General features: G+C 49.2%; 1 long non-coding RNA gene across 1 annotated transcript in view; it reads left to right on the top strand.

Moving 5' to 3' along the window:
• The window catches only part of LOC103281382 (oxidized low-density lipoprotein receptor 1), a 52,075-nt gene extending 36,950 nt beyond the window's left edge, over positions 1-15,125 (top strand). Inside the window, exons 7-9 of the long non-coding RNA XR_507656.3 lie at positions 11,217-11,368; positions 13,615-13,733; positions 14,840-15,125. This is a non-coding gene — a long non-coding RNA (oxidized low-density lipoprotein receptor 1). The remainder of the gene's footprint in view (positions 1-11,216; positions 11,369-13,614; positions 13,734-14,839) is intronic.
• The last annotated feature ends 12,208 nt before the right edge of the window (positions 15,126-27,333 follow it).

Here is a 27,333-nt window from a genome sequence, read left to right as displayed (position 1 = left end):
ACTTGATGTATTGTCATTATTTGAAAGTAACTTCTTTTCTCTGGAACAACCCTTTTCCCAAACATCAGCATTTTCTCTCAAGTGCAGGCCTTCCTCAAACATAGGCCTTTTGCAACTTAGGTCAATCAAAACATATGGGACTAATAGTCATTACAAGTATCTTTGAAAATTCTTTTTAAACCCACGTCTCCATCAGATCAGCAAGTGGCAGGGCTCTGATTAGCACTGAATGGCCTTTTAGCTTCAAAGCTGAAATTTCATTTCCGTTATAACTTGGTTACTACTCAACCATCCGGTATTGACTTTCTCCTGTATTTATTCCATATATCTAATACATTACTCAACATTGGGTTCCCAATCTCCCTAATTTCTTTTCGCATAAACACTTTAAAAAGGATATTCCAGATTTATTTCTACACTATATCCTGCTTATTTGTCATTCCTTCTATAACCAATCTATTTCACTCATAACATTTTTTTATAATGGGAAGTGCTAATCCCCCTACTTTTTGTGATCTGTACCATCATTGTTTATTTAATCTATTTCAGGGTTGTTGTATGTCTTTCGGGCTGTGTGGCCATGTTCCAGAAGTATTCTCTCCTGACGTTTCACCCACATCTATGGCAGGAATCCTCAGAGGTTGCGAGGCATGGATAAACTAGGCAAGGAAAGGAAAAAATATATATCTGTGGAGAGTCCAGGGTGTGGCAAAAGTCCTTTGTCTCTGGGAAGTCAGCATTAATGTTTCAGTTAATCACCCTAATTAGCATTGGAAAGGTTTGTCTCTTGCCTAGGGGAAATCCTTTATTCAGTCATTAGCCATCCTTGGGTCTCCTCTGCCCTCAGAGTGTTGGTTTGTTAAGATTTAACTTTATACTTGCAGAGTCTCAGCGCCTTCCAGTAGCTTACACCTGCTCAGTACTTTCAGTCTTCCTGTGATGCCTCATGGGCCTTGTAGTCCTGTTCCTAGTACTATTGTGACAGATGAAGACGAAAACATGGGGTTTTCGCCGGTTCAACAAGAGCTGGAGTCTCTTCACCTGCCGGATGTTGATGTTTGCCCTCAAGAATTCAGTAAAACAGGCCTTGGGCAGAACTCCCCTCCGTTTCCCAGGAAGGAATCTTATTCTAGAGACAGGGGAATTAGAGAGGCCCAACGGAGGAGTTTGAGGATTGCTGCCAAACAACAAACTGATTAGGTCTGCTTCCCTTGGGAAATTCTAAGGAGTCTTGCATCTGGACAGAGTTGGGTTTCGCTTCTTGTTCTCTAGGGAAAGAGACTTGTTGGCGGGAAAACAAGACCCAATATAGGTGTTTGGCGCGAGAGATTCTTTGCGGAGTCAATTGATCAGCTTCAGGAGAGAGATCGTGTGTGGACTTCGTAACCTCAGTTCCTTGCTTCCCGGATCAAGTTTTCGAGCCTTGCCTAGCCTTGCAGTTTAACCACGGACCCTGCTCCACGCTTCATGTTTTGCCTTGTTTCCAGTCACGGACCTAGCCAAGAATCAAGTTTATTTCCAGCCTTGCTGTCAAGCTTCATTGGACTTCTAAGACTCTGACATTTCCCCACACTATTGCTTGGCAAGAGTGTGTGTTTCAGTCAAGTGGATTAAAACTTTGAACTCTAATATCATTTATTGGACAATACATTTTTGGACTATATTTGACCTCTTTTGAAAGGTATGTTTCTGAACTATATTCTTCACTAGATAGAGACTGGCCTCTGTGTATGGTTATTGGTGCCCAGCAGCCAGGGATCTGACACTTCCAGTCTGCTTCCACAGTAGACACTTGAGCACATGCCTGGCCATTGTCAGTTTTTACTACTGTCTTTCCCCTAGTCTAGATGATATTACAGACTCACCACAGAACGTAGTATCTTGTCCTAGTAGACAGGTTTAATTGCATATAGACTTCATAACATCAAAAGGAAAGGGAGAGAGAAAATACACTGAACATAGTTCCTTATATACAATACAATTACACATAGTAATCCTTGATTGGTTACCAACTAATTGACCCAACCCAAACTCAGGATTGCATCATTGACAATCACCTGGAGTAAGCCCAAACACATTCCCCAAATGATTCCTCATATACAATCAATCAGGATTCCCAATAGAAGCCCATTAGCAGTGCATGACTCAATACATTGTAAAACCTAACATGGTTCCTACCTACTGTTTTGATTTTAGAGTTTTTTTAGTACTGGTAGCCAGATTTTGTTTAGTTTCATGGTTTCCTCCTTTCTGTTGAAGTTGTCCACATGCTTGTCAATTTCAATGGCTTCTCTGTGTAGTCTGACATGATAGTTGTTGGAGTGGTCAAGCATTTCTGTGTTCTCAAATAATATTCTGTGTCCAGGTTGGTTCATCAGGTGCTCTGCTATGGCTGATTTCTCTGGTTGAGTGAGTCTGCAGTGCCTTCCATGTTCTTTGACTCGTGTTTGGGCAAAGCTGCGTTTAGTGGTCCCTATGTAGACTTGTCCACAGCTGCATGGTATCCGGTAGACTCCTGCAGAGGAGAGAGGATCCCTCTTGTCCTTCGCTGACCGTAGCATTTGTTGGATTTTCTTTGTGGGTCTGTAGATAGTTTGTAGGTTGTGCTTCTTCATCAGTTTGCCTATGCGGTCAGTGGTTCCCTTGATGTCTGGTAAGAACACCTTTCCTCTTGGTGGATCTTTGTCTTGACTCTCATGGCTTGTTCTTGGCCTTGCAGCTCTTCTGATGTCTGTGTTGGAGTCTCCATTGGTCTGTAGAGCCCAGTTTAGGTGGTTTAGTTTACCTTAGAGGAGGTGAGGTTCCCAGATTCTTTGTGCACGTTCTGTCAGGGCTTTGATTGTGCTTCTTTTTTGACTTGGGTGATGGTTGGAGTTTTTATCAAGGTATTTATCTGTGTGTGTAGATTTTCTGTAAACTGTGTGGCCCAATTGTTGATTGGGTTTGCGGATGACCAAAACATCTAGAAATGGCAGTTTTCCTTCCTTTTCTTTTTCCATTGTGAATTGGATGTTTGGGTGGATGCTGTTGAGTTCTACCTCTCCATGGCTGAGTTCTACCTCTCCATGGCTCCAAATTGTGAAGGTGTCATCAACATATCTGAACCAAACAGTTGGCTTTTTTGGTGCTGTTTCTAGGACTTGTCTTTCAGAGTGTTCCATATAGAAATTTGCTACTACTGGGCTGAGAGGGCTTCCCATGGCCACTCCATCTTTCTGTTCATAGAATCCATTGTCCCACTGAAAGTAGCTAGTAGTGAGGCAATGGTGAAACAGGGCTGTGATGTCTTCTGGGAAGTTTTGTTTGATTCGTGTGAGGTGTCAGCTACCGGGACCTTGGTAAATAGGGACACCACATCGAAGCTGATCAGGATGTCCTTGGTGCTTAGCTTAAATAGTTTATTTAATCTATTTCTTTTACCGTCATTACAATATTATTTAGTTATTGTTGTTCTCATTTATTCAGCTCTTCCTCTGCAATCTGGAGTGGTAGCATCCTAAATATGAAGTTTATCCCCAGAGAGGTTTTCATTTTGAGTAGTGCTGTCTTTCCAAACCAAGATAAATGTATATTTTCATATTCCATTGATTTTTTAAAACTGCTTCCCTTAATGTTATTACATTTAACTCTTCTGTTTCTTTTAAGTCCTTTGTTATAATTACTCCCAAATATTTTAATTTGTTCTTGATTCTAATTCCCATATTGCTCAGTTCTATAAAGTTTTTCTTCTTTTTAGTATAATTAAATAACATCATTTCTGATTTGTTCCAGTTTACTTGTAACCCCATTGTTTTTCGAAATATCTGTAAGTGATCTTTTATCCTGTCCATCTTACCAACCATATTTTCAATAAATAAAAATGTGTCATCTGCAAATAAGCTCACTTTCTGCTTTTTCTTTATTCCTACCCCTTCTAAATTCTGGCATTTGCAAATAATTCTATCACCATAGCAAACAAAATTGGCAGTAGAGGGCAGCCGGGTCTTGTTCCCCTTGTCACCCCATCGTTAATTGCTACTACCGCTGAATTTTTAAAATAATGTTGTTCTGTTAATCCTTTTTTATTTTACTTCCCATTCCAAATTTATTCATCATCTCCCTTAATGTCAGTCAGGGAAGTTCAAGTTCTGTCGAGCTGCATTACTTCTACAATATGGATGAATCTGGAGTTATTGGAACAAACAGGCAATTCTTGAAGTTCAATCAATATGGAAGAAATGCCATTGAACATTAGCATTTAAGAGATTTTCATTATATAGACAGTTCCCAACTTACGAGCAAGCTCGGTTCTGTAGGTTTTGTGAAGACTCGATGTGATGACAGGGATGGAATCTTTTTGGATCCCACCTCTGCCACCAAATTGCGAAGGATTCAACTTCTACTTCTATGTATCCTACTTTTCAATGTTGTCGCTGCCACCACCTTTGAAAGATGCTTTGCTCAAATAATAAGCAACATTTGAAGAAACAGTAACTTGTTTATTTATAGCACAAAGCTTGATGGTTGCAAGAATGTTATATCTTAAGTTGAATGATGTTACTTCTGTACAGTAAGTGTTGCAAGACTTCTCAATAGTTTCACTGAGCTTAGTATGGTATCAGCTTTATATTACTTGTTTCTTTCAGTTAGGAATATTGTCCTTCTTGAACTCAGTTGATCTGTACCCGATCAAACTTGGACTGGGGAGTTTAACTGATTAACCCTAGTCTTCCTTGACTTAGGGATGCAGCCTCAGCTCTTTAGTTATCTCTACTAAAGGCTCAGCAACTTTAATTTTAGCCCTTCTCCGCTAAAACTCTCTAGCTGCTCAACTTCCTCCCACAATCTCTCTTTTTCGATCACTCTCCTTTCTCACTAAACAGAACCAACTGCTCTGCTCAACCGACAAACTCCAACTGCCCAATTCCAACTGCTAAATTTTGAATTCTAAGGCTTCCACCAGCAAGGTGAAGCCACGCCCCTTTTCCTGGCCATGCCTTAGAGGCTCCCAGCTTCTGTATAAGAATAGCTGAAATATATAACCTTAAACAGTCAACCTAAACATAGCAATCATGAATAAAACACAATGATCATGACATCTTTACATACCTTCCAACCCGGAAAGATTATTTTTGCTTTTTCTAGACCCAGAATAAGCAAAAATAATAGAGAGTAACACAAAATACATATCTATACATAAACACAACATCATACCTTAAACTCTAAATACAAACCTGTAAGTCTTCCGATCAAGGTGCTCTGGATAGAGCATCAGCTACTACATTACATTTGCCCTTTATATGTTTAATATCAAATGTAAAGTCCTGTAGTGATAAACTCCATCTCAATAATTTGTTATTGGTCCCTTTTACATTATCCAACCATCTTAGGGGTGCGTGATCAGTTTGTAACGTAAACTTCCTTCCCCACAAGTATGGTTTCAGTTTCCTTATGGACCAAATTATCGAGTAACATTCCTTCTCGATTGTGGACATGCTTAGCTCATTAGAATGCCACTTCTTACTGAGGAATAGTATGGGCCTATCCTCTCCATCTTCATCAATTTGACTTAGGACTGCTCCTAGTCCAGTGTCTGAAGCGTCACAAGTTAAAATAAATGGGTTATCAAAATTTGGGGCTTTCAAAACCGAATCAGAAGTAAGGGCCCTTTTTAAATTGTCCATGGATTCCTGACACTTGGAAGACCAAATTACTTGGTTTGGGTGTTTCTTTTTTGTAAGGTCTGATAATGGGGCAGCTAAATTACTGAAAGACGGAATGAACTTTCAGTAATATCCGGCCAAACCAAGAAATGATCTAATTTGTTTTTTTGTTTTCGGGATTGGCCATTGGTGTATATCTTTGACCTTGGTAGGATCAGGTCTGATACACCCTCCACCTATAATATGTCCCAAATACTTAGACGTATGGTTTCCTAACTTGCATTTAGAAGCTTTAATAGTTAACCCAGCTTCTAATAACCTGCCCAACACACAATCAAGATGCTTAAGATGGTCCTCCCAACAATCACTATAGATACCTATGTCATCCATGTAGGCTAAACAGAACTCACCTAAGCCATAGAGAACTTTGTCTACCAGCCTCTGAAATGTTGCGGGGCTATTTTTTAATCCAAATGGTAAAACGACGAACTCGTAGAGTCCTCCCTGAGTTCTAAAGGCCGTTTTGGACTGGTCTTCAGGTGCCATAGGCACTTGCCAGAACCCCTTAGTCAAATCAATACTACTTATAAATTTGGCTTTTCCAATTCTTTCTAGTAAATCATCCAAACGGGGCATCGGATACATGTCGTTTTGGGTGATTTTATTTAACCGCCGGTAGTCTATGCAAAACCTTACGGTTTTGTCTGGCTTCTTTACTAACACTATGGGCGAAGCCCAAGGGCTGTTAGATGGCACGATTATATCCAAATCTAACATCTCCCTGACCTCTTGCTCTATGCATTCGCTTATCTTACCCGTTACCCTATAGGGAGGGGATGCTATCGGTGCGGCGTCACCGGTGCATATCTTATGTTGCACTCCCTGCACTCTCCCGGGTAAATCCGAAAACATGACTTTATACTTAGCCAAGATTCCTTTAACCTCTCTTTGTTGTGATGGAGATAAGTCTGAATTTATGGTTACTTTATCCAAGTTTCTATGTATCTCCCTATTACCTTCCCAAAATGAAAAAGGACCTGTATCTTCCTCTGATACTATACAGTAAACATTTGCCGACCTATTTACATATGGCTTAATCATGTTTACATGCACCCGTTTCTCAATCCCCAATCGTTCATCTAGGATGTCACAGTTCACATGGTTCTGCTTCCTGACGATCCTCCACGGTCCAGTCCAGTCTATCTGTAGTTTGTTGTTCTTGTTGGGTGTTAAAAACAGGACCTCATCTCCGACGTTGAAGTCTCGGGGTCTCGACGTTGCATCGTACCGGATCTTTTGTTGCTCCTGGGCCGTCATAAGATGTTCCTGGGCGATGTCCCTGGCCATCTTTAATGTTGACTGAAGATCCTTGATGTAGTCGTTGACAGGAACAGGATCTGGCGTAGGACTTGCTTCCCAGTGCTCTCTGATCAAATCAAGGGGTCCACGAGCCTTCCTTCCGAATAACAATTCAAAAGGCGAGTAACCAGTGCTGTCCTGTGGGACTGATCGATATGCGAATAACAGCTGCTGCAACTTGGTGTCCCAGTCGTGGGGTCTCTGCTGGCTATAGGCCTTGATCATTTTCACTAGTGTTTTGTTCAGGTTTTCTACTAGGCCATTCGTTTGCGGATGATAAGGTGTGGACGTTAGGTGTTTAATTCCGCACAACTCTAATAACTTCTTCATTAGCCGCGAGGTGAACTGAGTCCCCAGGTCTGACACAAGCTCTCTGGGGAATCCAGCCCTTCCCCAAATTGATAACAGCGCATTGGCTATGGTGGAAGTTTCAATATTGGTCAAAGCCACTGCATCTGGATACCTGGTTGCATAGTCTATTACTGTGAGGATATATTTGTATCCTCTCCGACTGGGCTTATACAAAGGACCAACTAGATCAATCCCTACTCGGAAAAAGGGTTCCCCAACAACCGGCATGGGAACTAAAGGAGCTTTGGTCTTATCTCTTCCCGTGCTAAACCTTTGGCAAATATCGCACGACCTGCAAAACTCCTTGATATGTTGATACATGCCAGGCCAGAAAAAGTTCTTGCTGATTCTTTGGGTGGTTTTTCTAACCCCCAAATGCCCTCCTTGTGGATTGTCATGGGCCACATCTAACAGTTGTTTCCTGTAGTTTACAGGTACCACTATTTGGGTACGTGTTTCTGGCTTATTCAAAGTCTTATGGCTTGTACTTTTCCTGTACAAAACTCCCTCCTTAAGTACGAACTTAGGAGTTTTACTTTCTTCTGTTCCTGTGGCGCTCTGAGCTTGCAAGAACAAAGGTTGTAATGTTTCATCTGCTAGCTGCTCTTGCAGTATCTCTTGTTTTCCCTCTATTCCGCTGACCAACTCAATGATGCTCGAACTAGACTCAGGAAGTTGCTCTGAGCTAGCTTGGATGGTCAAACACTTGGCTTTTGGAGTGTGGACCTCCATGTTGCCTTCATGTTTATCAGCTTCTTTCTGCCAATTCCTAACTTTTCCATTTAAATCATTCCCAATCAAACATTTGTATGGGATATCCGCGCAGACAGCGAAGTCCCATAATCCTTCCCAGCCTTTGTACTTGATGGGTAAGGATACTACAGGGGTTGGTATCGACGGACCTATCCCCTTTAAATTTATCTCTGAAGAGGGATGTTGGTATCTCTGTGGGACCGCTTCAGGACGTATAATACAGACATCCGACCCAGTGTCTCTCCATCCCTGCGTGTGTATCTCATCTATGACAATAGATTCTAAATAGTCTTCAGAGATTTCTCTTGAAAGGATAAATAAACATTGTTTTTCTTTTGGCCTCGCATCAGGGCTTCTAGACTTAACTTCAGGTTCTACTTCTTGTTCTATTGGAGCTCTATTTACAAAGAAAGTAGACCTGTCTTTCTTGATTAAGTTACATTGGTATCTAAGATGCCCTGGCCTTCCACAATGGTAACATTTTATCTTTTCCTCAGGCCTGGCTTGGCCTGCAACTGCCTCATGCTTCCTATAGGTGGTGTTTTCTCCTGAACCTCCCCTTTGCATCTGTGTGCGTGCGTGAGGGTAAAACGTCGGCTTTAGAGGTTTTTTCTCTTTCGGGTCTTCCTCCTTCCTAAAGCCTTCTTTCAAGGTAATTAGCTGGTCAATCATAACTGCAGCTTCATTGGCTGTCTTTGGGTTTCGGTCTTGAATTAGCCATCTGTATTCTGAGGGAACTAGGTGAAAGAGCTGCTCCAGCTTCAATAGTTCCTTAAGTTGCAGAAAGGAATCTACTTCAGAAGTCCTCACCCAGCTGTCAAAGTATTGAGCTTGCTTTGAAGCAACTTGCGCAAAACTTTGGTGTCTGTCCCTCTTTAAAGTTCTGAACTTTAATCTGTAAAATTCAGGCGTCAACTGAAACTTTTGTTGTACCGGCAGTTTAAACATCTTATAATCTCTGTGAGTGTCTTCAGCCATATCACTATATATTTTTAGAAGCTTTCCACTAATTTGTGGCCTCAGATATAACATCCATTTGTCTTCACTCACTTCAAAATCTTTACAGCACCGTTCAAAGGATATAAGGAACTTTTCTATATCATCTTCCTTGTTATATCTGGGAAACCTTTTTAAAATTACGTCAGGTGCTTCAGCTCTCAAATCCCCTTCTTGGGTATCAGCGTGAGGTTGAGAGTGTGTCAATCTTTGCTTCTCCAAATCTATTTCCATTCTCCTCAACTCTGCTTGCCTGGCCCTCTCCTCAGCTTGTCTCTCTTTCTCTTTTTCCTCAACCTCCATCTTTTTCAATTCCAATTCCAATTCAGTCTGCCGGGCTCTCTGTCTCTCCTCAATCTCTAATTTCTTCATCTTTAACTGATACTTGAGAGACATTTCAGACAAGGTTACTTGTTCTGAATCTGAGGAGGAAAGCTCTCCTGCCTCCTCTGCCAACTTTTTCTGTTTCCTGGTGGCCATTTCCAGGCAAGTTTTACCTCAGCCCTTTTACCTAAAGCTGATCTCCGGCACCAAACTAACTTTTGCCAAACGAATTTCAGGCACTGAATCAGTCTTTGTTACACGTATCCCACCGCTTGGCACCAAAAATGCGAAGACTCGATGTGATGACAGGGATGGAATCTTTTTGGATCCCACCTCTGCCACCAAATTGCGAAGGATTCAACTTCTACTTCTATGTATCCTACTTTTCAATGTTGTCGCTGCCACCACCTTTGAAAGATGCTTTGCTCAAATAATAAGCAACATTTGAAGAAACAGTAACTTGTTTATTTATAGCACAAAGCTTGATGGTTGCAAGAATGTTATATCTTAAGTTGAATGATGTTACTTCTGTACAGTAAGTGTTGCAAGACTTCTCAATAGTTTCACTGAGCTTAGTATGGTATCAGCTTTATATTACTTGTTTCTTTCAGTTAGGAATATTGTCCTTCTTGAACTCAGTTGATCTGTACCCGATCAAACTTGGACTGGGGAGTTTAACTGATTAACCCTAGTCTTCCTTGACTTAGGGATGCAGCCTCAGCTCTTTAGTTATCTCTACTAAAGGCTCAGCAACTTTAATTTTAGTCCTTCTCCGCTAAAACTCTCTAGCTGCTCAACTTCCTCCCACAATCTCTCTTTTTCGATCACTCTCCTTTCTCACTAAACAGAACCAACTCCTCTGCTCAACCGACAAACTCCAACTGCCCAATTCCAACTGCTAAATTTTGAATTCTAAGGCTTCCACCAGCAAGGTGAAGCCACGCCCCTTTTCCTGGCCATGCCTTAGAGGCTCCCAGCTTCTGTATAAGAATAGCTGAAATATATAAACTTAAACAGTCAACCTAAACATAGCAATCATGAATAAAACACAATGATCATGACATCTTTACAGTTTGTTCTTAAGTTGAATTTATTTGTGAGTCAGAACAGGTACATTTGTTAAGTCTAGCACGAGCCATATATATATAAAAGCGTTGCATAGTATAGGGAAGGGTGAACACCCCTGTGGTTTTCTCTCTGTGCCCCTGTTCAGAAAATTGGATTTTGGGGGAAAATGGCTTGTTGTGGTAACAAGGATTGCAGATAAAGCTTCAATTGAGACTCCTTTCCCCATGATAATAACTCTTCCAGAAGTGACTTTCCCTTCCAAGGGGAAGATTTCTGTCACTTCCTATTGTCTCACCCCCACTTGTAACTATCTATTCATTTATTTATTTACATCATTTCTATCCCGCCTTTCTCACCCAAGGGGACTCACGGTGTCTTACAAATCTGGCAAGATTCAATGCCAATAAACAAAAATACAATACGATGAAAAATAGAGCAATTAAAAGCAGCTAGGCAATTAAAACAATATACAAAGCTTAAAATATGTAAAGTGCTTAAATCCATTCATCCAAAGGCCTTGCGCATAATCTTTATTCCAGACCATGTCAAGCCATAAAAACTCATTTGTTAAATGCTTGCACGCATAGCCATGTCTTTAATTTCTTTCTAAAGCCCAAAAGAGATGGAGCCTGCCGATGAGGAATTTGTAAGTCAGATGTTTGTAACTTGAGGACTGACTGTATATGAAATCTGTACTGGCACCCATCCTATCTTTTGTCACAGCGGACGCCCTTTACCGATTGAACCATGACTGGGTAGCCAATAAACATATGATGCATGTATTCAGAGATGAGTCAATAACTTGGCAGCAAGCAAAAGAGTTGTGCAAATTTGAGAAGGCTGCAATGCTAAAGATTGAAAGTGATGAGGAAGAGGTAAGTGGAACAGGGTAAGTTGAACAGGGTGTCCTTTTGGGCTCTGCAAAAGGAGCCATCGTGGCCATTTATCCTATGTGTTGCACCCCTACACTGCAGAGACTAGGCCCCAACCTACTAGGCCCCAACCCAGATTCCTCTGATAGGTCAGGTGCAGGGACGATCACAGGCTGAACAGGCCCAACCTCAGGCTCACCCGACAGCTTAGGGGCAGGCTGGGATGCACCACTATCCCCACCCCAATTTATTTATTTATTTATTTACAGTATTTATATTCCGCCCTTCTCACCCCGAAGGGGTCTCGGGGCGGATTACAATGAACACATATATGGCAAACATTCAATGCCAACAGACAAACAACATTCAGTTTTAGACAGACACAGAGGCATTTTTAACATCTTTCCAGCTCCACGATTCCGGCCACAGGGGGAGCTGTTGCTTCACCATCCATTGGTGGCTGTTCTTCCTCTTCTTTTCCTCGTGAGCAGTTTTTTATGGTGTTGTAGATTAGTTAAATTAGCCTCCCGCATAAAGCGTCCCTAAATTTTCCCTACTTGACAGATGCAACTGTCTTTCGGGGCTGCTAGGTCAACAGCAAGCCGGGGCTATTTTATTTTTTTTATTTTTTTATGGTCGGAGGCTTAACCCGACCCGGGCTTCGAACTCATGACCTCTCGGTCAGTAGTGATTTATAGCAGCTGGTTACTAGCCAGCTGCGCCACAGCCCGGCCCACCTCAACCCCCCCTTGCCCTCCCCCGAGGCCAAGGCTTGGAAGGGTAGTTCTGACCAAATTTGGGGCGTGAACATCTCGAGCATCCTCCCTGGAATGCTCTTCTGGTCCATACCCAGTCCAGTCGTTCAAATACTGTAGATGACAGTGGCAATAATGAGAGTCCAGAATGTCTTTTATTTCAAATCCCCCCCCCCCCCGGCCATCTTCCAAAATTGGAGGAGGTGTTCACTGTCCCTCATCCGGATGATTGGTGAAATGCAGGTGAATCCGCATAGAGCGGGGAAGTTGACGTTTAAAAGTCACAGGGTTTACTTGAGCCACAACTCAGTAAGGCCCCACAAACCGAGCGTCTAGTTTACGACAAGGGCATTGCGAGGGAGGATCTTTAGTGGATAACCAAACTTGGTCTCCTACCTTGATCTCTGGTCCTTCTTGTCGATGGCGGTCAGCTACCCGTTTGTAATCCATGTTAGCTTGTTCAAGTTGCACTGGAAGAACATCATGAACTGCGGATAGACACGAGCCAGTCTTCCGCTGCAGGAACATCTCCAGACTCCATCACAGCTGGAAAGAACCGAGGGTGATATCCATAGTTTGCAAAGAAGGGGGCTTCCTTGGTAGACCCCAGCACAGAATTGTTGCACGCAAACCATAGAATCATAGAATCATAGAGCTGGAAGAGACCTCTTATTCTGTGATTCTTTGATTCTATGGTTTGTGTGCAACAATTCTCCACCAGCAAAATTAGGGACGCCCAATTATTTTGCAGGCAGTTCACGTAGCCCCGTAGGTATTGTTCTAGGATGGCATTGGTCCGTTCAGTCTGTCCATCAGTCTGTTGATGATGTGCGGTAGACATGCAAGTTTCAAATGAGCCATCTTGGTGAACACGTTCACTACAACTAATACAGTTGTAAATCCATTGGAACATGGCAAGTCAGTAATAAAATCTGCCGAAATTATTTCCCAAGGCCGAGTGGGGGTAGGCATTGGTTGTATCAGTCCTGCTGGTTTTCCCACCTGTGTCTTTGCCTGCTGGAACACAGTGCAAGTAGTTACATCCTTCTCCGCCTCCCTTTGGATCTTCGGCCACCAAAAGTCCCTCAAGATTAATGGCATGGTTTTGAACAATCTGAAGTGTCCCGCTGTCCGCCTGTCATGGCACAATTTTAGAATCTCTTCTCTTTCAGGAGACACATAAACACGGGATCGATGGCACAACAAGTCATCCCTTATACTGAAGGGGAATTTGACTCCCAGAGGCAACTGTTCTTGAACCCATAGATCTGACTTTTGTCTGGCACGGATTTTCTCTGACAGGGTTGTAACAGGAGTGGATGGGGAAACAGACCTGTGCATGGCTTCCTCAGCTGCTTTGCAAATCCCTTTCTTCATTGCCAGTTGGAAATGGCATTTAGTGGTCAATGTACCTAGGGACACTGTCTGGAAAGACTCTGAGATCAGATAACATCTCCTTCCCAGTAAAGAGTTTCTGGTTGTCCTTTTTTAAAGCTGTACATTGAAGATTACATTAGGGGGAGAGAAGTCGCTTACTGGATGGCCCTCCGGAGGAAGAAAGATGACCTTTTTTACTGGGATACAGACGGAACGGAGGTGCCAAAAAAGGACGGGTAAGTCATTAAACACTGATTGATAGCTTGTAGTGCATAAAGTTTCTCAGATATGTTCTTTTTGTTCTTTAGCTGAGGCTTTCTAGAACCCAGCACAAAATCTGACCTTCAAATCTGAAAGAAAAACTGAGGTTTTGGGAAGAGCAGTTGCTGTCTTTCCAGAGAAAATGTGTGGTGTCATGGCCTCATGGTCTCTTCCAGCGAAATCATTCTATGGGTTGGAAGAGAACTCTGGGAGACCGGGGATTGTCTATACTGGTAAAAAGGCAAAACATGGTCACTGCAGATGTGGCTTGCTACAGTAAACATTCAGAGTTTTTGGCCCTTAATTCATGTATATACTCTAGAAATTTTAGTTAAAAATCAATCCTAAATACTTGGGTTGGCTGCTGGTGGATGGCGCTGTTTCACCCGGAGGGATGAAGCCCAAAGGTGGTTCTGGGGACACCTGCTCAAGCCTTAGCCATTGGCCACTGGAGCCCCCCAAGCCTCGATGTTGTTCCCTGTACTATTAAATATATGCACAAAGCCTGGAGCAAACTATCTCTCGAAATTATGAAGAGCGGAGAGTCTGGAGCTGTATTGAAAGACAAGGTGCCCCAGAACCAGGCCTGGCAGAATGGATTGAGTTTGGCACGTATTTGATTTTCTTTCTCTTGTGTCAGGAGTGACTTGAGAAACTACAAGTCACTCTTGGTGTTAGAGAATTGGCTGTCTGCAAGGATGTTGCCCAGGGAACGCCCAGATGTTTTTGATGTTTTACTATCCTTGTGGGAGGCTTTTCTCATGTCCCTGCATGGGGAGCTGGAGCTGACAGAGGGAGCTCATCCGTGCTCTCCCCAGATTTGAACCTGTCGGCACAAGGGTTTAACCCATTGCACCACTGGGGACTCCACCTATTTAACTGATCTGGTTTGATGATATGTAATCTTGGGAGTTGTGGTATGGCGGAGAAGACCAATGACCGAATTACAACTACCAGGGTTACATAGCACTGAGGCATGGCAGTTCAAGTGGGGCCAAACTGCATTTATTCCGCAGGGTAGATGCATCTGTAAAAGTAGCTAAGGGTTTGGTGTGACCTATCTGTGGCATCTTCTTTTCAGCTATTGGACAGTTGGTGAACCAATTGAAAATGACAAAGTCAACTGTGCTTTCATAAAAGCATACTGCTATGAAAATTTGAAATGTTGGTCGGCTGGTAAATGTACTTTAAAAGCAAGAACTATTTGTAAGGTTAAGGCGAAACCAAAGTGGCTGACTTGACTGCGCATCTGAAGACAAACGTCCCTGTATTCCCCGAATGTTGTGAAAGAAACGAGGACACCACTGTATCGGGACACAGAAGCCACAGCCAGCTGACCAGGATATTAAACACAAACATAAAAAAGACTTCTCTGATGTCATTATTGAAAAACACCCTTTCAGTCCAATTTCCTTGAGAATGGCTTTTGCCAGCTGACTGAGGGGCGGGGGTGGTTCCACCATGGCTCAGTACTCATGGGTCCTGGGAGTTGTAGCACCAGCTAAAGGTCTTCTCTGCCTGGCCTCTCTCAGGTGGAGCCAGGGCAGTTAAAGTGGTGCAATGTGCGTGCAGTTGGAGGGTGGTCTCTCAATCCAAGCTCCTTCTCCAGGAGACCAGAGGGGCCATTTTCTCATGCAGAGCCCGACCATTTTCTTTTGCTTGAGGGGTGCCCCCTCGGCCGCGTCTCAGCCAGATGAGATCTTACCCAATGGAATCTCTGGAGGGACGGGACGCTTTCGCTGAGAGTTGTGAGCAGTGCACCCATTTCTTCAGTGGCCTCTGGGTCAGCAGTTAGTGAAGTCAGTCCGCCAACCGAACACAAGCGGCAGCTTCAACAACACCACGAAGAACTAGGTGGCTAGTTGTCCAGATGTCCTGTGGGGCGGAGGCCTACACCCAGCCCGCAGCCCAGCAGTCTCCTGAACCTGCAATCCTGCAAGACTAGGCTACACCTCTCTAAGAAAAGCTAGATCTTTGTGCCCACTTAGAAATTTGTTACCAAACCCTGAGAGTGTCCTGGGGAACTCCCTGCAGCCTCTCCCACCGAGGAATTTGCTTGGCCTATGCTCATTCATAAAAAGGCAAGTTCATTAATTTCAAAAAACCAATTTAGGTGCAGGGAGGCAAATCAGTGCCATTGAGGTGATTAATGACTTTTTTTTGGGGGGGGGGGGGGGTTGTTTTGTTTTTTTAAAACTGCCTGCAAAGGGCTGCTTCTTGCAGGGAATGGGAGTAAAAGCAACGGCCAATGGAATGGCAGTTCATGACGACAGGAGGGCCTCTTAGCAGTGGTTGGAGAGCGCCTGGTTGGACGCCTGACTCCCTCCCACTCGATGGCTGGTGGAATGGCCGTTCATGATGGCAGGAGGGCCTCTCAGCAGTGGTTGGAGAGCGCCTGGTTGGACGCCTGACTCCCTCCCACTCGATGGCTGGTGGAATGGCCGTTCATGATGGCAGGAGGGCTTCTCTGCAGTGGTTGGAGAGCGCCTGGTTGGACGCCTGACTCCCTCCCACTCGATAGCTGGTGGAATGGCCGTTCATGATGGCAGGAGGGCTTCTCTGCAGTGGTTGGAGAGTGCCTGGTTGGACGCCTGACTCCCTCCCACTCGACAGCTGGTGGAATGGCCGTTCATGATGGCAGGAGGGCTTCTCTGCAGTGGTTGGAGAGCGCCTGGTTGGTAGCTTGACTCCCTCCCACTCGACGGCTGGTGGAATGGCCGTTCATGATGGCAGGAGGGCTTCTCTGCAGTGGTTGGAGAGCGCCTGGTTGGTAGCTTGACTCCCTCCCACTCGACGGCTGGTGGAATGGCCGTTCATGATGGCAGGAGGGCTTCTCTGCAGTGGTTGGAGAGCGCCTGGTTGGACGCCTGACTCCCTCCCACTCGATGGCTGGTGGAATGGCCGTTCATGATGGCAGGAGGGCTTCTCTGCAGTGGTTGGAGAGCGCCTGGTTGGTAGCTTGACTCCCTCCCACTCGACGGCTGGTGGAATGGACGTTCATGATGGCAAGAGGGCCTCTCAGCAGTGGTTGGAGAGCGCCTAGTTGGACGCCTGACTCCCTCCCACTCGATAGCTGGTGGAATGGCCGTTCATGATGGCAGGAGGGCTTCTCTGCAGTGGTTGGAGAGCACCTGGTTGGTAGCTTGACTCCCTCCCACTCGACAGCTGGTGGAATGGCCGTTCATGATGGCAGGAGGGCTTCTCTGCAGTGGTTGGAGAGCGCCTGGTTGGTAGCTTGACTCCCTCCCACTCGATGGCTGGTGGAATGGCCGTTCATGATGGCAGGAGGGCTTCTCTGCAGTGGTTGGAGAGCGCCTGGTTGGTAGCTTGACTCCCTCCCACTCGACGGCTGGTGGAATGGCCGTTCATGATGGCAGGAGGGCTTCTCTGCAGTGGTTGGAGAGCGCCTGGTTGGACGCCTGACTCCCTCCCACTCGATGGCTGGTGGAATGGCCGTTCATGATGGCAGGAGGGCTTCTCTGCAGTGGTTGGAGAGCGCCTGGTTGGTAGCTTGACTCCCTCCCACTCGACGGCTGGTGGAATGGACGTTCATGATGGCAAGAGGGCCTCTCAGCAGTGGTTGGAGAGCGCCTAGTTGGACGCCTGACTCCCTCCCACTCGATAGCTGGTGGAATGGCCGTTCATGATGGCAGGAGGGCTTCTCTGCAGTGGTTGGAGAGCACCTGGTTGGTAGCTTGACTCCCTCCCACTCGATGGCTGGTGGAATGGCCGTTCATGATGGCAGGAGGGCTTCTCTGCAGTGGTTGGAGAGCGCCTGGTTGGACGCCTGACTCCCTCCCACTCGACAGCTGGTGGAATGGCCATTCATGATGGCAGGAGGGCTTCTCTGCAGTGGTTGAAGAGTGCCTGGTTGGACGCCTGACTCCCTCCCACTCGACAGCTGGTGGAATGGCCGTTCATGATGGCAGGAGGGCTTCTCTGCAGTGGTTGGAGAGTGCCTGGTTGGACGCCTGACTCCCTCCCACTCGATGGCTGGTGGAATGGCCGTTCATGATGGCAGGAGGGCTTCTCTGCAGTGGTTGGAGAGTGCCTGGTTGGACGCCAGACTCCCTCCCACTCGACAGCTGGTGGAATGGCCGTTCATGATGGCAGGAGGGCTTCTCTGCAGTGGTTGGAGAGTGCCTGGTTGGACGCCTGACTCCCTCCCACTCGACAGCTGGTGGAATGGCCGTTCATGATGGCAGGAGGGCTTCTCTGCAGTGGTTGGAGAGCGCCTGGTTGGTAGCTTGACTCCCTCTCACTCGACGGCTGGTGGAATGGCCGTTCATGATGGCAGGAGGGCCTCTCAGCAGTGGTTGGAGAGCGCCTGGTTGGTAGCTTGACTCCCTCCCACTCGACAGCTGGTGGAATGGCCGTTCATGATGGCAGGAGGGCTTCTCTGCAGTGGTTGGAGAGCGCCTGGTTGGTAGCTTGACTCCCTCCCACTCGATGGCTGGTGGAATGGCCGTTCATGATGGCAGGAGGGCTTCTCTGCAGTGGTGGGAGAGCGCCTGGTTGGTAGCTTGACTCCCTCCCACTCAATGGCTGGTGGAATGGCCGTTCATGATGACAGGAGGGCTTCTCTGCAGTGGTTGGAGAGCGCCTGGTTGGTAGCTCGACTTCCTCCCACTCGACGGCTGGTGGAATGGACGTTCATGATGGCAGGAGGGCCTCTCAGCAGTGGTTGGAGAGCGCCTGGTTGGACGCCTGACTCCCTCCCACTCGACGGCTGGTGGAATGGCCGTTCATGATGGCAGGAGGGCCTCTCAGCAGTGGTTGGAGAGCGCCTTGTTGGTAGCTTGACTCCCTCCCACTCGACAGCTTGTGGAATGGCCGTTCATGATGGCAGGAGGGCTTCTCTGCAGTGGTTGGAGAGCGCCTGGTTGGTAGCTTGACTCCCTCCCACTCGACGGCTGGTGGAATGGACGTTCATGATGGCAAGAGGGCCTCTCAGCAGTGGTTGGAGAGCACCTGGTTGGTAGCTTGACTCCCTCCCACTCGACGGCTGGTGGAATGGACGTTCATGATGGCAGGAGGGCTTCTCTGCAGTGGTTGGAGAGTGCCTGATTGGACGCCTGACTCCCTCCTACTCGATGGCTGGTGGAATGGCCGTTCATGATGGCAGGAGGGCTTCTCTGCAGTGGTTGGAGAGTGCCTGGTTGGTAGCTTGACTCCCTCCCACTCGACGGCTGGTGGAATGGACGTTCATGATGGCAGGAGGGCTTCTCTGCAGTGGTTGGAGAGTGCCTGATTGGACGCCTGACTCCCTCCTACTCGATGGCTGGTGGAATGGCCGTTCATGATGGCAGGAGGGCTTCTCTGCAGTGGTTGGAGAGTGCCTGGTTGGTAGCTTGACTCCCTCCCACTCGACGGCTGGTGGAATGGCCGTTCATGATGGCAGGAGGGCTTCTCTGCAGTGGTTGGAGAGTGCCTGATTGGACGCCTGACTCCCTCCTACTCGATGGCTGGTGGAATGGCCGTTCATGATGGCAGGAGGGCTTCTCTGCAGTGGTTGGAGAGTGCCTGGTTGGTAGCTTGACTCCCTCCCACTCGACAGCTGGTGGAATGGACGTTCATGATGGCAGGAGGGCTTCTCTGCAGTGGTTGGAGAGCGCCTGGTTGGTAGCTTGACTCCCTCCCACTCGACGTCTGGTGGAATGGACGTTCATGATGGCAGGAGGGCTTCTCTGCAGTGGTTGAAGAGCGCCTGGTTGGACGCCTGACTCCCTCCCACTCGATGGCTGGTGGAATGGCCGTTCATGATGGCAGGAGGGCTTCTCTGCAGTGGTTGGAGAGCGCCTGGTTGGTAGCTTGACTCCCTCCCACTCGACGGCTGGTGGAATGGCCGTTCATGATGGCAGGAGGGCTTCTCTGCAGTGGTTGGAGAGCGCCTGGTTGGTAGCTTGACTCCCTCCCACTCGACAGCTGGTGGAATGGCCGTTCATGATGGCAGGAGGGCTTCTCTGCAGTGGTTGGAGAGCGCCTGGTTGGACGCCTGACTCCCTCCCACTCGACAGCTGGTGGAATGGCCGTTCATGATGGCAGGAGGGCTTCTCTGCAGTGGTTGGAGAGCGCCTGGTTGGACGCCTGACTCCCTCCCACTCGATGGCTGGTGGAATGGCCGTTCATGATGGCAGGAGGGCTTCTCTGCAGTGGTTGGAGAGCGCCTGGTTGGACGCCTGACTCCCTCCTACTCGATGGCTGGTGGAATGGCCGTTCATGATGGCAGGAGCGCTTCTCTGCAGTGGTTGGAGAGCGCCTGGTTGGACGCCTGACTCCCTCCTACTCGATGGCTGGTGGAATGGCCGTTCATGATGGCAGGAGGGCTTCTCTGCAGTGGTTGGAGAGCGCCTGGTTGGTAGCTTGACTCCCTCCCACTCGACGGCTGGTGGAATGGCCGTTCATGATGGCAGGAGGGCTTCTCTGCAGTGGTTGGAGAGCGCCTGGTTGGACGCCTGACTCCCTCCCACTCGATAGCTGGTGGAATGGCCGTTCATGATGGCAGGAGGGCTTCTCTGCAGTGGTTGGAGAGTGCCTGGTTGGTAGCTTGACTCCCTCCTACTCGACGGCTGGTGGAATGGACGTTCATGATGGCAGGAGGGCTTCTCTGCAGTGGTTGGAGAGCGCCTGGTTGGACGCCTGACTCCCTCCCACTCGATAGCTGGTGGAATGGCCGTTCATGATGGCAGGAGGGCTTCTCTGCAGTGGTTGGAGAGTGCCTGGTTCGTAGCTTGACTCCCTCCTACTCGACGGCTGGTGGAATGGACGTTCATGATGGCAGGAGGGCTTCTCTGCAGTGGTTGGAGAGTGCCTGGTTCGTAGCTTGACTCCCTCCCACTCGATGGCTGGTGGAATGTCCGTTCATGATGGCAGGAGGGCTTCTCTGCAGTGGTTGGAGAGCGCCTGGTTGGACGCCTGACTCCCTCCTACTCGATGGCTGGTGGAATGGCCGTTCATGATGGCAGGAGGGCTTCTCTGCAGTGGTTGGAGAGCGCCTGGTTGGTAGCTTGACTCCCTCCCACTCGACGGCTGGTGGAATGGCCGTTCATGATGGCAGGAGGGCTTCTCTGCAGTGGTTGGAGAGCACCTGGTTGGTAGCTTGACTCCCTCCCACTCGACGGCTGGTGGAATGGCCGTTCATGATGGCAGGAGGGCTTCTCTGCAGTGGTTGGAGAGCGCCTGGTTGGTAGCTTGACTCCCTCCCACTCGACGGCTGGTGGAATGGCCGTTCATGATGGCAGGAGGGCTTCTCTGCAGTGGTTGGAGAGCGCCTGGTTCGTAGCTTGACTCCCTCCCACTCGACGGCTGGTGGAATGGACGTTCATGATGGCAGGAGGGCTTCTCTGCAGTGGTTGGAGAGTGCCTGGTTGGACGCCTGAATCCCTCCCACTCGACAGCTGGTGGAATGGCCGTTCATGATGGCAGGAGGGCTTCTCTGCAGTGGTTGGAGAGCGCCTGGTTGGACGCCTGACTCCCTCCTACTCGATGGCTGGTGGAATGGCCGTTCATGATGGCAGGAGGGCTTCTCTGCAGTGGTTGGAGAGTGCCTGGTTGGTAGCTTGACTCCCTCCCACTCGACAGCTGGTGGAATGGACGTTCATGATGGCAGGAGGGCTTCTCTGCAGTGGTTGGAGAGCGCCTGGTTGGTAGCTTGACTCCCTCCCACTCGACGTCTGGTGGAATGGACGTTCATGATGGCAGGAGGGCTTCTCTGCAGTGGTTGAAGAGCGCCTGGTTGGACGCCTGACTCCCTCCCACTCGATGGCTGGTGGAATGGCCGTTCATGATGGCAGGAGGGCTTCTCTGCAGTGGTTGGAGAGCGCCTGGTTGGTAGCTTGACTCCCTCCCACTCGACGGCTGGTGGAATGGCCGTTCATGATGGCAGGAGGGCTTCTCTGCAGTGGTTGGAGAGCGCCTGGTTGGTAGCTTGACTCCCTCCCACTCGACAGCTGGTGGAATGGCCGTTCATGATGGCAGGAGGGCTTCTCTGCAGTGGTTGGAGAGCGCCTGGTTGGACGCCTGACTCCCTCCCACTCGACAGCTGGTGGAATGGCCGTTCATGATGGCAGGAGGGCTTCTCTGCAGTGGTTGGAGAGCGCCTGGTTGGACGCCTGACTCCCTCCCACTCGATGGCTGGTGGAATGGCCGTTCATGATGGCAGGAGGGCTTCTCTGCAGTGGTTGGAGAGCGCCTGGTTGGACGCCTGACTCCCTCCTACTCGATGGCTGGTGGAATGGCCGTTCATGATGGCAGGAGCGCTTCTCTGCAGTGGTTGGAGAGCGCCTGGTTGGACGCCTGACTCCCTCCTACTCGATGGCTGGTGGAATGGCCGTTCATGATGGCAGGAGGGCTTCTCTGCAGTGGTTGGAGAGTGCCTGGTTCGTAGCTTGACTCCCTCCTACTCGACGGCTGGTGGAATGGACGTTCATGATGGCAGGAGGGCTTCTCTGCAGTGGTTGGAGAGTGCCTGGTTCGTAGCTTGACTCCCTCCCACTCGATGGCTGGTGGAATGTCCGTTCATGATGGCAGGAGGGCTTCTCTGCAGTGGTTGGAGAGCGCCTGGTTGGACGCCTGACTCCCTCCTACTCGATGGCTGGTGGAATGGCCGTTCATGATGGCAGGAGGGCTTCTCTGCAGTGGTTGGAGAGCGCCTGGTTGGTAGCTTGACTCCCTCCCACTCGACGGCTGGTGGAATGGCCGTTCATGATGGCAGGAGGGCTTCTCTGCAGTGGTTGGAGAGCACCTGGTTGGTAGCTTGACTCCCTCCCACTCGACGGCTGGTGGAATGGCCGTTCATGATGGCAGGAGGGCTTCTCTGCAGTGGTTGGAGAGCGCCTGGTTGGTAGCTTGACTCCCTCCCACTCGACGGCTGGTGGAATGGCCGTTCATGATGGCAGGAGGGCTTCTCTGCAGTGGTTGGAGAGCGCCTGGTTCGTAGCTTGACTCCCTCCCACTCGACGGCTGGTGGAATGGACGTTCATGATGGCAGGAGGGCTTCTCTGCAGTGGTTGGAGAGTGCCTGGTTGGACGCCTGAATCCCTCCCACTCGACAGCTGGTGGAATGGCCGTTCATGATGGCAGGAGGGCTTCTCTGCAGTGGTTGGAGAGCGCCTGGTTGGACGCCTGACTCCCTCCTACTCGATGGCTGGTGGAATGGCCGTTCATGATGGCAGGAGGGCTTCTCTGCAGTGGTTGGAGAGTGCCTGGTTGGTAGCTTGACTCCCTCCCACTCGACAGCTGGTGGAATGGACGTTCATGATGGCAGGAGGGCTTCTCTGCAGTGGTTGGAGAGCGCCTGGTTGGTAGCTTGACTCCCTCCCACTCGACGTCTGGTGGAATGGACGTTCATGATGGCAGGAGGGCTTCTCTGCAGTGGTTGAAGAGCGCCTGGTTGGACGCCTGACTCCCTCCCACTCGATGGCTGGTGGAATGGCCGTTCATGATGGCAGGAGGGCTTCTCTGCAGTGGTTGGAGAGCGCCTGGTTGGTAGCTTGACTCCCTCCCACTCGACGGCTGGTGGAATGGCCGTTCATGATGGCAGGAGGGCTTCTCTGCAGTGGTTGGAGAGCGCCTGGTTGGTAGCTTGACTCCCTCCCACTCGACAGCTGGTGGAATGGCCGTTCATGATGGCAGGAGGGCTTCTCTGCAGTGGTTGGAGAGCGCCTGGTTAGACGCCTGACTCCCTCCCACTCGACAGCTGGTGGAATGGCCGTTCATGATGGCAGGAGGGCTTCTCTGCAGTGGTTGGAGAGCGCCTGGTTGGACGCCTGACTCCCTCCCACTCGATGGCTGGTGGAATGGCCGTTCATGATGGCAGGAGGGCTTCTCTGCAGTGGTTGGAGAGCGCCTGGTTGGACGCCTGACTCCCTCCTACTCGATGGCTGGTGGAATGGCCGTTCATGATGGCAGGAGCGCTTCTCTGCAGTGGTTGGAGAGCGCCTGGTTGGACGCCTGACTCCCTCCTACTCGATGGCTGGTGGAATGGCCGTTCATGATGGCAGGAGGGCTTCTCTGCAGTGGTTGGAGAGCGCCTGGTTGGTAGCTTGACTCCCTCCCACTCGACGGCTGGTGGAATGGCCGTTCATGATGGCAGGAGGGCTTCTCTGCAGTGGTTGGAGAGCGCCTGGTTGGACGCCTGACTCCCTCCCACTCGATAGCTGGTGGAATGGCCGTTCATGATGGCAGGAGGGCTTCTCTGCAGTGGTTGGAGAGTGCCTGGTTGGTAGCTTGACTCCCTCCTACTCGACGGCTGGTGGAATGGACGTTCATGATGGCAGGAGGGCTTCTCTGCAGTGGTTGGAGAGCGCCTGGTTGGACGCCTGACTCCCTCCCACTCGATAGCTGGTGGAATGGCCGTTCATGATGGCAGGAGGGCTTCTCTGCAGTGGTTGGAGAGTGCCTGGTTCGTAGCTTGACTCCCTCCTACTCGACGGCTGGTGGAATGGACGTTCATGATGGCAGGAGGGCTTCTCTGCAGTGGTTGGAGAGTGCCTGGTTCGTAGCTTGACTCCCTCCCACTCGATGGCTGGTGGAATGTCCGTTCATGATGGCAGGAGGGCTTCTCTGCAGTGGTTGGAGAGCGCCTGGTTGGACGCCTGACTCCCTCCTACTCGATGGCTGGTGGAATGGCCGTTCATGATGGCAGGAGGGCTTCTCTGCAGTGGTTGGAGAGCGCCTGGTTGGTAGCTTGACTCCCTCCCACTCGACGGCTGGTGGAATGGCCGTTCATGATGGCAGGAGGGCTTCTCTGCAGTGGTTGGAGAGCACCTGGTTGGTAGCTTGACTCCCTCCCACTCGACGGCTGGTGGAATGGCCGTTCATGATGGCAGGAGGGCTTCTCTGCAGTGGTTGGAGAGCGCCTGGTTGGTAGCTTGACTCCCTCCCACTCGACGGCTGGTGGAATGGCCGTTCATGATGGCAGGAGGGCTTCTCTGCAGTGGTTGGAGAGCGCCTGGTTCGTAGCTTGACTCCCTCCCACTCGACGGCTGGTGGAATGGACGTTCATGATGGCAGGAGGGCTTCTCTGCAGTGGTTGGAGAGTGCCTGGTTGGACGCCTGAATCCCTCCCACTCGACAGCTGGTGGAATGGCCGTTCATGATGGCAGGAGGGCCTCTCAGCAGTGGTTGGAGAGCGCCTAGTTGGACGCCTGACTCCCTCCCACTCGACGGCTGGTGGAATGGCCGTTCATGATGGCAGGAGGGCCTCTCAGCAGTGGTTGGAGAGCGCCTAGTTGGACGCCTGACTCCCTCCCACTCGACGGCTGGTGGAATGGCCGTTCATGATGGCAGGAGGGCCTCTCAGCAGTGGTTGGAGAGCGCCTAGTTGGACGCCTGACTCCCTCCCACTCGACGGCTGGTGGAATGGCCGTTCATGATGGCAGGAGGGCCTCTCTGCAGTGGTTGGAGAGCGCCTAGTTGGACGCCTGACTCCCTCCCACTCGACGGCTGGTGGAATGGCCGTTCATGATGGCAGGAGGGCCTCTCAGCAGTGGTTGGAGAGCGCCTAGTTGGACGCCTGACTCCCTCCCACTCGACAGCTGGTGGAATGGCCGTTCATGATGGCAGGAGGGCCTCTCAGCAGTGGTTGGAGAGCGCCTAGTTGGACGCCTGACTCCCTCCCACTCGACGGCTGGTGGAATGGCCGTTCATGATGGCAGGAGGGCCTCTCTGCAGTGGTTGGAGAGTGCCTGGTTGGACGCCTGGCTCCCTCCCACTCGACGGCCAGTTTAATGGCAGATAAAGATGAAAAGCTACCCAGTACTAATCAAGCTTGCTAATTGCAACAGTTACACTTGCTTTAAACAGAAAAGAATTCTTTATCCCACCCTGGACATTCAACAGATGTATACACTTGCCTTATTTCCAACATTCCTCTGAACAAGCCTCTGAGGATGCTTGCCACAGATGCAGGCTAATAGCAGGAGAGAATGCTACGGAAACATGGCCATACCTCCTGAAAGTCTCACAGCAATCCAGTGATTCCAACCATGAAATCCTTCGACAGCACAGATACCATTTTATCAGCTGTCTGCTCGGCCGTTTAGGACTTCCGATTATTCTCAGTCTGGTTCCTCCCCTGTGGCCTTGCCTCCCTGGGAGCACCTGATCCTGACATTTAAAGCTCGAAATGGCCAAGGACCATTATATCTTAGGGACTGCCTCATTCCTTTTTTTCAATCAGTGGTCACCTCGATCCTTCCAGGAAAATCTCCTATATGTACTGGGCCCGAGGGAGGTACGCCTGGAAGCTACAAGGCGTAGAGCCTTTTCGGACGATGCTCCAATTCTGTGGAACTCATTGCCTCCATATGTTAGAGCAATGTCAGAGTTGCGACCTTTTGGAAAAGCGCTCAAGACTTGGCTTTTTGGTTGTGAATTTAAGTAAATCAGATCTAATTTGCCAAATAGTCACTGTTGAATGTTTTTATATTGTGGAACGATAATTTAAATTGTAAGTCACTCGGAGCACTCTGGTGGAGAGCGACTAATTAAGAAGTGAAGTGAAGTGAAGTGAAGAAGGAAGGAACAAGAGAAAGCTCAAAGTAAGGAAAGAAAGAGGTAGGGAAGGAAGGAAGGAAAAATTACCTTTATCATAACCCAGCTCTTACTCTTCTCTTCTATTACTAGGCTTGAGCGATCCATGAAAAAATTGATTCTAAACTTGCTTCAAAAGTAGGGGGCACTAGCATTTCGTTTCTGAAGTCATTTTCGAATTTTGTCTCCAAAATTTTTGAAATTTAACAAAAATTCATTAAACTCAAAAGTAATTCGTTAATGGTGGACGCACATGCGCAGGGGCCCAAAACAGCCCGGGGGGGGACATTTACGGGGCTCTCCCGCAGTCATTTTTTGAGTTATTGTGATCAAATTTGGTACAGTGGTAGAACACCACCCTGTTTGCTCACCAAACTTCAGAGCGTTTTCCCTTTCCTCAGATTTATTGCGCAATTTCATAGTTTATATAAAAAATCTTTATTTAAAAATTGCAAAAATCTGTTCCTGCTTTTAAATTGTTATTTCCTGTTCAATGGGGTATTATTCACTGTGAAAATCCTTCTTCTACTTGTGTAACATTGTTTCAAGTGCCTGTAAATCTGTCAAAATGTTAGGACATTGGTGGCCAAGACACACTGCGCTGCCGCAATGCGCAATGAGTTTCCGCAGGCATCCAGGATGGAGGCCATTATCTACCACAGTGGGCAAGCCCCTCCACCTCCCAATAAATGTCAGATTCACGGGACGTTGGTTTGAGTTCTCGCCTGATGGTAAAATGGGGGCTTGGGTCCCACTCCTCTGGGGAGCCGGCCACCGGTGGCCGCCCCCCCCCCAGCCCCAATGTTTAATGTTGCGGAACAGGGTGTGGTTTCTTCTGCTGCGATAGACGTGGGGGTTTGGATCCCACTCCCCTGGTGAGCCGTCCACCGTCAGGCGGCACCCACCCCCCGCCCCAATGTATAATGTTGCGGGGCGGGGCGTGGTTTTCTGCTGCGATAGACAGGGAGGCTTGGGTCCATTATAAACACTGGCGGGGAGGGGGAGGGAGGCTTGCAGCCATTTTACAGCCTTTGACGGGGG

The sequence above is a fragment of the Anolis carolinensis genome, chromosome 5, assembly GCF_035594765.1.
Source record: "Anolis carolinensis isolate JA03-04 chromosome 5, rAnoCar3.1.pri, whole genome shotgun sequence".
Taxonomy (NCBI): Eukaryota; Metazoa; Chordata; class Lepidosauria; order Squamata; family Dactyloidae; genus Anolis; species Anolis carolinensis.
Note: the sequence above shows the minus strand (reverse complement) of the source record. Positions and strands in the feature narration are given on the sequence as shown.